The following is an 11,711-nucleotide window of genomic DNA, read 5'->3' as shown; positions in this document are numbered from 1 at the left end:
CAAAAAGGAGAACAAAAAGGCCAGCTAGAATTCTGCAAACCTCAAGAAATACACAAACTGTAATTGCATTCACAATTAAAATGTTTCCAATCATTGCAAGACAGCTGAGAAAGCTCCTGGCTTTCTTTAGTTTGAGTACTATTTTTTATTTTCATATGAACTATACTGGCTCAGTCATTCCTTGACCTAGTTTTCATCAAAGTTTGCTTTTCCTATATTGTGTTTTTAGCAAAGAATTTCCACATGTTTACAGTAAATAAACGTGACTTCTTGCAGTACGAAGTTGCTTGTTTTTCTACCTCATATCCCTTGTCATATGCCCTGAGGGCTTGGTCTCCATGGACCAACGAAACCCCAAAAAGCACCAATAAAATTCAATAATAACTACCAGTGTCAAAACACTTAGGCAAATAGGGCAATGCCCTTCAGTGAGCTACACTTCATAGGAGCACTCCTAAAGAAGGAAACAAGTCTGTAGGATGGGGTTGGCTCTTCCATGAATTCAGCAGCAAAATCTGCTCCATCACCCAAGTTCACTCCTGGTCCTCCTCTCCCTCTGGGCCAGTGCCTCCGAGCCCAGCTCACAGCACAACCCCGACGTGGCAGCATGCTGCAAACGGGGCGAGCTTCTCCACGTAGTTCAGCTTCTTGGGTGCCAGGATGCCCACGCGCTGCCAGTCAAACCTGCTCTTGTGTTTGTACCTCCATTAAAGAGAGCAAGGGAGGGAGAAGTAGCACCGGGAGCCGTGGAGCTACTGGAGTCTGGTTTCCTGATGCTTTGCCTCTCAGGCATGGGCTTTCTAATCGAGCACAAACTCCAGGTGAAGCTTTCTTTTAAGAGGAACATCCAAAATATCCCTTTCCCATGTAGATTTTCTATGGGGTTCAATAAAGGGTGAACACAGACAGGCACCAGCCCCTCAAAGCAGCCCTCCATGGCATCTCTCCTCCTATCTAGGCTGTTATTTTCATGAAAAATATTTGAAATCGATGCTTCTACATTTCTAGCTGAAATTAGCCCATAGGTCCAGGTGAAAGATGCAAGCATACAGACATAAATGCACTCTGGATGGCTACAACAACCCTCTTTTTGTAGGGAAAAGGGGCAAAAAGAATGGGTCTTGGCCATTATTGGTACTGATGCCAAACTTCCTGACAGTAACACATACAGGCAAAGGCACGTTGCTCTCTTGGTGCTGCAGAGGATACAAACTGTAAGACATGTTAGTTGTCCCTATTAAATACCCAGGCTTTCCTCACATCCCCTTGTGCAACGTGACTACCATCAGAGCTGACATCTCTCTCTCCTGGCAACTCAGATGTCCATGCTGCTCTGAGCCCTGCCACGCTCCTCACTCCAAACCCTCTGCAGCTTCAAGTTTCTCCAGCAGCTGCATCTCCAGAGGCTATAGGATCAACATATCTCCTCAGTGAGGGTGCCTCACTCCTCTGATGCCCCCACCTGCAGCAACCACCAGGCTGAAGCCAGATTTGCACTAGCATCATCCCAGACACATTAGACACGTCTGTGGGGTAGATCCAAGGGAGGAAGAGGTCTGCTTTGCCTCCCTGGCAGTATGTGAGCCATGCCATCTTGGGAAGCGTGTGGCCAAATTAGCCTAATGCTGAGCTGTGTAATAACACTTGCACATGCATGCAGCACACACTAGTTCTGGCTGAGCCTCTCCCACAGCATGCTCAGGATGAGCTGCTTGGTGTCCGACCAGCTCTGAGTACAGGCAGAGCGAGCACCATCCCTCCAGCCTGCCCCGTGGCTGTGTTTTAATGGCTGTAAGACTCCAGCTCTCCATGTCATGGCACATTTCAAGTGCTTTCAGCTGCTCCAGACATGAGAAAAAGGAGCCTTGGTAATAGGCTGCACCAGAGGGACTGAGACATGACATCTCCCTCAGATCATAATCTCAATAATCAGGAGACAGAGAGCAGCTTGATCATCTCCAGTATGGACTACTTAGCCCAGTGCTTTTTCCTGATAAATTCTGGTAATGTCCTTCTTCCACATCCCATCTGTCTTTATACTCACTACCAAATCCAGACCCGGCACAATAGGCCACTCCATTGGTTTCAGCGGACCCACACTTGTGGATGCCAGTCTCAGATCTTGCTCTTCATCATCCATGATCCTACAGTGCTACCCATCAGCTGCTGCTCTCTGAGTGCACACAAAGTGACCTTTGGTGCAGGAGATCCCGCTCTGAATGAGGTCAGTGATCTTGGGCTGTTCCAATAACCTTGACTAAATCCTTTCTCCTTTTCTTTGCTAAATCCACCTACTAAAAGAAAGGCCACTTCAAAGGGAGATGCTCGCCCTGCCTGACATCATGGCATGTTGAGATAATTCAGAGCAGTTATGATAAATGTTCTGACTACTGGCATCAAGAAACAAACAACGGGCTCACAGCAACAAAAGATTAAACATGTTTCCATGATTACCTGGGGAATTGTCTTGCTGGCCATGTCCTTTCTTGCTGTTTTTTACTGCCTGAAACAAACAGACAACTTTAGAGAGAGTTGTGTGAAATACAGCTGCAGTTCTTTAGACACCCCCCCAAAAAAGGCGAGGAAGCTCTGTCAGAAGAGCGTTTTCACTTGGCAGGTAGGAAAGGACATGTTTGTAGCTTCTGCACCACAGGCTCCTCTTGGTCCATTAGACAGAGAAGCAGTGCTGCTCACAAGGGCTAATTCTCGCTGCTAGGAGGGTAATGCTGCACCATTAGCTTGGTGGAGAGAGGCTACACTCTGTCAGGAAAGAACAAGCCTGGGTGGCAAAAGCCAAAAGGGTTTGCAGTGAGAGGAAACACAGCCTGCCAAGCCAGAATGCAATGCAAGCCTTGATCCCAGACACCAGCTGTGCCAAAGAGCCTGGTACTCTGTAGCCCAGCCATGAAAACACTCAGCCTTGCCAAAGAGCAAGTGGGACCAGATGGAGCAAGCTGGGGAGTACAAAAACATGAGCTCAGAGCTGTAGGCAGGACCAGATTATGAAAGAAAAAGAAGCAAGAAGTAATTTGTCAGAGCACCTCCACCTTAATTCAACTGCTCCTTTCCTTGCAATCCCCTCCACTGCATTTCTTCCTTTGGTTTCCATTTCCACTGCTTCTCCAAAAAGGACTTGGCACTTAGGTTCCTTTTCTTCCGCACCACCAGGACAAGCTACCTCATTTGGCCCCCAGCAACTCCACATACCCCCCTCCTTAAGCCAGCCACCCACCCTCCATTGCACCCTGCCTCCAACCCACAAGATCTCACAGGGTAAATTACCTGTGAGTAGTCACGCTGATGAGTTTCCTTGGGGCGATAACCAAATCCATACCCCAAGATTGCCTGAGGGAACCCAACTGTCCATGGCCACACGTGCCAGAAGCCAGTCAAACCATTTCACAACTTCAGTCCGGTGCCCAGGCATGTTCACCACTAAATTTCCTAGCTAGGTTCACTGCTGCTGGATGTGTGCTTTTCTACCAGCCTGCTTTCCTAAGCATTGCCTGCAGGTAATTTCATTGGCTTTGTGTTCATCCCCTCTTAAGGTGGTTTTATTTGTTGGCCAGCCTAAGCTATTGAGGAGCAGTAGAGGCCCTGGAGACATTCCATTCTGAGTTTTGTGAAAATATAGAGCCAGGTGGAGGAGAGAGACCTAGACTGGCATCCCACTAGGGAAAAGTCTTCACTATGAGTTTGACCCAACTGCCAGGCAATAGAGGATCCACCTAGATTAAGACCATCCTAGACGCTTCAATAGCAAGAAAAGTTTCATTCAGGATTAATTAATGATTAGGTCATTAGAAAGTCATTCTAGACAACCTACATATCATTAATAGCTATGGTTTTGGCAATAAAAATGTTCCTTTGTTAACAGCGCTGTTTTTAATTTATCTTCTCACCTTACCCACTTTCATAACAATGTTTTTTAAATGCAAAAAAGTATCTTATTCAACCCTGTGTTCCAATATGGCCAAAAATGTATCTTCAGCCTAAGTCCTGGTTCTCCAGGGACCAGAGTCTATTATACATCTTGTCAAAACAAGACCTGAAGAACACTAGTATGGATGCTAACAAGTAACAGTATGGGAAAAAAAGCATGATATATCCCAGGACAATATAAAGAAAACACCAGCCTGTTCAAGCAGTACATATACATACACACAAGAGCTCAACAATGGTCAGAAACCCTCTGCTCTGCATCCTGATAAAGTAGACCGGCTGTCCCCCAGGGGCCTGCAGAAGAGGAGATGAATGTGTAATGTGAATTCTGCCTTCAATTTATGGCTTAATTTTAAAATAACTGGAAATAAAACATGAAGAGGAATATCACCCACAGAGAGTAGTCTGAACTCTGCTTTCTATCACTTTCCTACAGCTTCCATTAATCTCTGTCAGCACGGAGAGCTTTCTGAATATGCCTGTACTATGAGTTACACATCGGGCCAAGCTTGTTCCCAAGGCTGGGCTTGCCCACCATCCACGTTGTTTCAAGCCCATACATCTGCAGTCCTCCACAGCCAGGAGCCTGAGGTCCAAGCGCTTACTCATGGACTTGTACACAGCTTACATCGGCACAAAGCCAGATACAGTTAGGCACAGTCTACCACAACATAGCCCATATACAGGGGCTATACAGCACATTTTATTATATTTTTTTTTAACACATGCCCAGGGGCTTGTTTTTTAAGCCCGTGGGCAGTATCTGGGGGGAGGCAGGAGGGCGGTGAAGCAGGTCAGAGGGCTTAGACCTTCAATTCACCATGTCACCACCATCTCCCCTGCCTGCATTGCCAGCTGTCTTCAATTTTCTACTAGTGCTAGAAAATGTAGGTGGGCTGGTGTAGACCGACCATTAATGTTTTTATCTCCGTATCATCCAGGAGGTTGAAGAGGACAATGTTTTTACTGCTAATGTTCATGTGATTGCGACTCTGTAATTGCTGCCTTCAGCCATGCTGGGGAAGGGGGAAATCTGAGGCAAAATGCTGCTGAAGCACTGACATTTGTGTGGTTCAGCTTCTCAGCAGCATGTGTTCCTTGTTACTCAGGACTGTCACAGGGGAGGGAAGACAAGACAAAATAAGAGCTAACTGAAGCTGCTGTTTTCGGATGGAAAGTTAGCATCATGCATTTGTCTCAACTCACACCAGCCAGGCTTCGTGAGTTTCCTAATGCAGAATTCACTCTGTCAGCAAAACAGAACATGTGTTAATTTACATCCTTAGGAAGGAAAGCAGTGAATCATTTCAAATGGTTCAAGTGCCCTACTCATAGCACCTAATTAATTCTGACTGGAAAGTTGCAAAAAAAAATCTCTGAGACAATTTCAAGTATTTATTTCAGGTTTATTATTAAGTAAGTAGTAATGAATGAGGAATTGACCCTGTGGTTAAACCACTGGCCTAGACTGAGGTTCAGTACCCGACTTGGCTCCCTACGAAACCACATCACTTCGCTGGCCCTTGCTATATGTGTTCCCTCCACTAAACATTTTAGCAAACCACACACGTGACCTTGGGAGATGCTCAGCTGTCTGCATGCATCGCTGCCACCAAAGGGCCAAACCCTGAAGGGGGGACATGGAAGGGAGGACTGGTCTCTGGGGTTTCTCGCTTTTCTCAGGGAAAACCCAGGTCAGCATGCAGACTAGCTCTCAGCAGGGCCACACACCTGAGCACGGACCAGGGCAGAGGAGGCTGACTGCCCTCCAGACTGGAGGCACCGGAGCCGGCCAGATACCCACCACCAACCCCATCTGTGCCGAGCACGGCAGAGCCAGAACCGCACCAGGAAGACAGTGTCGGGGCCACAGCGAGCACCAGCTGCTCAGTGCCGACAGCCCACAGCGGGGAGAGGAGGGAAAACCATTGCCAGAGATCTGTGTTAACAAATCCGAGTAACAAAAGCTGCTTATATCTAAACAAAAGCTTTCTGATAATGCAAAACTAAACTGACAAGAAGCAACATGCATGTCAGAATACAGTCTAATAGATGCTTTAGCATTTGCTTTATGTAAATTCCAATGGGCACCATCCCCTGTGACCAGTTCGATAAGGAACACAACTCTCATTCCAGCACAGCAACCCTGTGTATGTTTTCTCAACTTTTATTTTCTGCTACATTGACCTCAGCCACAAATTTCCCAGCAAAAACACAATAGATGGTTTATGTCACATTACAGGAAACCACAAAAGCCTCTAAAGTGACCCCAATTTTCAGGCACTTTTCTGATTTTCTATCAGCCCTTTTTTTCCCTTCTCACGCCTGCTACATAGTTAATATTGGAGCTTTTTAAGAAGAAAAAGTCATTTTTAAGTCACAGTAAGTCTTTCTTGCTATCTCACTTATTTTCTCTGAATTACTACAATAGAGGCTTTTTTTTGCTGCTTTCTCTTGTGTCACTGTAATTTCACTAGTTTACATAGTGATAGACATGGATATACAACAGCAGCGCAGGAAGACATGGAGATTCACAGCAATCCAAGTCATGACATTATTTCAGAGACAGCTGCCCTCCTATCCTTGCTTCCTCAGACACCAATCCTGAAATTTTCTGCAAATGGCTGTGGGTCAGTTTAGCATCATGAACGAACAGAAACCCGTGGACCACTGTGGTCTGCACACTTCCCAGTAATGCCGCTCTCTGCTCAGCTGTTCTTCGCTAGCTGAAAAATGAAAGAGCCTGGCTTGCCTTAGAATCAGAAGGAAGAAAGGCAGAAGCCAAATCTTAGCAAAGTCACTGTCCTCTCATGCCAAATCAGAAAGAAAAGACATTTTTTGGCATTCCAATTATTTAGTTAATCCCAGTGAGCTTTTCCTGGAACAGATATCTGTGTCACCACTACTCAATAAATACAAAGCTATTAAGATATTTTGTAAACAAAACTCTTAATGAAAGCACAACTTGGAACAAATGCCCACCGGCAGCACAGCTATGCCAGAGCTCCCCGACCAGGACATTTGCCACTGTCCTGAGTGTGCTTCCCCGCAGACCTGAGTCCAAAGCCGGCTCCAGATAACCACTCCTGCATTTGGGGTCACCCACACACATTGTTTTCTTCCACCCAGAAGGAAAATGCTTGATCTTCCTTGACAGACCAAAAGCCCAAACTTGAAATGAGTCTGCATCTCTTCATCGAGCACAATTTTTTTACTTTTTTTTTTTTCCAGGGGGAGGGGATTTTTTTTTTTTTTGGTCTACCATGGTTAAGTGTAATCTTTAAATAGCAAAAAGAAGCACGCCACTTAGAAAGCTGCACAGGTCCTTTTTTGCTTCAATTGCACCAAGAACTCATATAGTGGTAAAAATGAAAAAAATTATTCTCCCAAATTTCTCTCAGCCTTTCTCTTCTATGCCTCCCTTGGTCTTACTGGGTTGCAGCAACAATCAGGTTTAACATTCCACAGGGACATTCTTTAGGCATGTGTTCTCCTTCTTACCATGTCACATTTCCATTGAGGAGTAACACAGATACCCTAGGACCACCGCTAGCACTCCAACTACACCTTTTCCCCAGAGCTCACCTTTTAGATACTCTGATTGTACAACTAAAGTCTTCAGGAGCATGCACCATTTAAGCAAACACAAACACAGGCTTCACCAAAACCCCCCCAAAAACCCAACCAGCTTAATACACATTTAGAACTAAAAGAAAGAAAAATGTTTTTATATGAATTTATGTCTTGATTTTGTCACCATTCCTGCAGGTTTTGCAGGGTTTAAATAAGAGCACTTTCAAACCCTATTCAAGAACCCCATAGCCTCCTGCCTATGGCTTCTCTTTTCAATCATAAAGTCTCTGGGTTTGGGTCTATTATTTCTGAGACATTAGTTTCTCTCTCCTTCAGTTGTCCCTGAAGACTCCAAATTTGTTCTAGTTAACAGTAATTCATTTTCACCATTCCCTTGATCAATTCTAAGCAACCAGTGGAGACACAATATGTTTTCACACATAACAGAGTTCACATGCTGACACCAAGACACCTCCCAGACAAACCAAATGCCACTGCACTAGGTTGACAAGCCAGGGGTGGATTTCCAGTGTGCCAAGACCACAGACAGATCCACAAATAAGCAAGCTCATATTCTAGGTATGCTTCTGTATGTACAGGTGAGGCAGGACCACCGATGGGGCAGGATACGTGTCCTCCTGGAGGGCTCCTTTGAGCCAGGGGTTCTGCTGGGGTGCAGACCCTGGGCAGGGGTGCCCTGCCACCACTCCAGCCTAGGACACCCAGCACCACCAGCAGCCAAGAGGATGCCACAAGGCACGGGTGCTTGAGACAAGTGTTGAAGAGGTGCCTGACGGGGGCCAGCTGAGTGAATCGGAGGCCAGCGTCTGGGACAACACAAGGCTTGTGCATGCAAGCAAGCCACTTGATGGGCGGCAGCCTGTCCCAGCATGCCACATGTTCCCACCCTTAAAAAGTGTTGAGGATCCATGCCTGCACCCTCCTGGCCTTTGCAATGCTGTCGTTTAACTCACACCTCTATTTTTCGTGTTTCCCCCAGTTTTGGTCCCAGAAAGCTCTCCTCTGTGCCTGTCTACCCTTTTTCTCTTTCTTCCTCTGCATGGCTCTGACCCAGCGAGTCGATTCTCACCTTCTGCCCGGTCCCACTGCGCTCGGTCTCCCTGCTCGGCTCCAGTGCCATCCACCCACCCTGCCTCTGGTGCGCAGTCCTCCCTCTTGTGCTGTTTGCCAACATCTCCATCTCCCGGACACAGTGCATACAGCACCTAACTAATCGTATTATTTCTTGTGTCCTGCCTTATTGACATCTTTTGGTTGATCCACAGGCTTCAGGGAACTTCAGGCTTCGAACTAAGGGCTTTTGGACAGAAGGCAGGACCTGTGGATTAAACTTTTAAGGGGTCGTCACAAGGCGGCTGAAATAGGAGAACTGGCATTCCTTATGCTTGCCATGCAGAGGTCCCCACCTGCACTGGGAACAATAACAATTTGCAAATCTGCAAATTAAAAAAAAAAAAAAATTTCTGACCACTGAAATTTGAAATTTTAATTTGCCAGTGTCGCCATTTGGGCCAAACCAGCCACCGGGTGAACAACAGATGCTCCCCCCTACCTCTCTTCAAAGAGAGAGGCAGAAGAGGGAAAAGAGACTTATGAGTTTAGAAGGAACTAAACTACTTTAATTAAATATTAATAATAATAATAAAAAAGAAAACAATTAAATATATGCAAAACCAGCTCTCAGGATGACAATCATGTCACTGGTTGGCACTGGGGAAGTCCCAGACTAGACTCAGTGACAGATGGGAACTGGATTCTGGATCAGGATCAAAGGCAGATGAAGAGAGTCCTCCTCAGGTGTCGGCCATTGAAGAAAGAGAGCTGAACCCCTGATCCCTCAGCTTTTTTACTGAGCATGAGGCAGATGGGATGGAATACTCTGTTGGTCAGTTTGGGGTCACCTGTCCTGTCCGCTCCTCCCTGCAGGTGGGATCCTTCCATGCTTCCGACCCTCCAACAGAGCAAATAACCCAGTTATCTGGCCTTGGGTGTTAGAGCAACAAGTATAAGCAAGAGCCTCTCTGCATACCATTCCCTGGCATCAGTTATAAACATAGGTCCTATCACTCTGAGAGCGAACAGTGCCTGCACAATATGCTGTTAATTTCAGTAGTCAGAAGAGGCCTAGCTAAAAAGTAAAGCTACTGAACAAAATTGGTCCTGTTTTACCTCGAACCAGGACAGCCAGCAGCCATACTCCTCTGTGTTCCCATCCCTCCATTTCTTCCCAGTTAAAGTCTACCCAAGCTCGTCACTTCAAAGAAATCCAACATGCAGCTGGCCATTGCTGAGATTCGTTCGACACATGATGCTAGAAGAAGCAGACTTGAAATAAGCAAGGCCACTAGTTACAGTCCCCGTTCTTCTCACCTCTCCAGTCTCTTCTCTCTGAGACACTTGATCCATATCCCTTTCCCTGCGCCATTCCTCCCTCACTCCACCTCCCTTCACATTAGTTGATTTCTGATTTCTTTGTCCTGCCTCAGTGCTGAACTAAGAACCAAAACCATATGTTGGGATGTCCCAAAACCAGGGAGTTTGATACATGGCTGGAAAAAAGCTGCTAGCTCACAATAAAAACAATTTTCCCTTTAGTTTCAACTGGACATTTTAGTACCCTGTGCCCTTCTGTAGCACTTCCGTAAACTGTTAACACACTTTGTGTGTCATCCAGGATGTCACTCCACTTTATCTGTGAGTGAAGCCATCCCTGTGCAGAGACCCTACTGGTACACTGGAGGTGGGGTGAAACCAGCTGGGTGTCGGGCACTTCAATGAGGATAAATATCAAAACTCACCAATGTGGAGGACTTCCTAGCTTCATGACTGTGACTGGAAAATCCTGAGCGACCCAGTGCATGCATGAAGGAACAGCCATATGACGACTTTGCAAGCAAGATCAGGTTTAGGTAAAAACATGGTGATGTTGACGTCTTGTCAAAAAAGTGGGGGCATCAAGGGAGGGGGGCTGACCGTAAACTCTGCCACAGGCGGGAACACCAAGAACTAGTTATTCAAAGCAACAAAAGCACTCAGGCAACTCACAAGGCACATGTGTCAAGATTTCTGGCTCATCCACTGAATCACCAGACTACTGGGGTAGTTGATAGGTCTTAAACAAAAATTCTGACTTTGTTTACAACAATCTTCGTAATTATAAATTCATCTAGGAAACTAGGACCATACCAGACTGCTGAAGTGCAAGGAAAAAAAGAAGAGATACCCAGTCAAGGATGGGCAGCAACGGTCCTGAGAAAAAACAAAAGACTGAATATATTTTTGGTGGAAGCGCTTACAGGCTTGGAGCCATCAGCGGGGAAATCCTCTCCTGCTGCTTGATCCTGACCGTGGTCAGGACAATAAGGCTTTGCACATAATAATATAAAATAATACAAAATAGACAGGATTGCATAAAAAAAAAAGTATGAAATTCCACAATTCATCTCTCCTAATGCGAACAAATTGCAAGGCTCTATATATTGGTCAGATATTCCTCAGATGGAAAGGGGTGACATAATACAGTGCAGCCAATTCCTGGTACCTGTTCTACTTGACTCCTGCAAGCATGGTTCTTCGAAAATGAGAGTTACTGGTATATAACATTTTATTAGTAAGAATGGCTGCAGTATACTTCTGGTATCAGACGGTAGGATGTAGCCCCAATTTCAGAGCACTGGGAACTCTTAAACCTGCTGAGCCCTGGCAGAGCCTTACTCTGTGGCACCATATATGAAACTACCATAAAACAGGCTGCATATATCATGTATGAGTTTACGGACAGACATACTTCCTTTAAAGCACAGTAAAAGTAAAGGAGAAAGCCCAAGTACGGGTTGGGAAAGCAAGTCACAGGAGGACTGGGGAGCATTGGCTTATGAGAAGCTCAACATGAGCCGGCAACGTGCACTCTCAGCCCAGAAAACCAACTGTATCCTGGGTTGCACCAAAAGAAGCATGGCCAGCAGGTCAAGGGAGGTGATTCTGTCCCTCTGCTCCAGTGAGACCTCACCTGGAGTACTGCGTCCAGCTCTGGGACCCTGAACATAAGAAGGACATGGACCCGTTGGAGCGGGTCCAGAGCAGGCCACAAAGATGATCAGGGGGCTGGAGTACCTCTGCTGTGAGGACAGGCTGAGGGAGTTGAGGCTGTTAAGCTTGGAGAAGGGAGGGCTCCG

This window comes from Vanellus vanellus, assembly GCF_965231255.1.
Source record: "Vanellus vanellus genome assembly, chromosome: Z".
Lineage (NCBI taxonomy): Eukaryota > Metazoa > Chordata > Aves > Charadriiformes > Charadriidae > Vanellus > Vanellus vanellus.
This window is presented reverse-complemented; position numbering follows the sequence as displayed.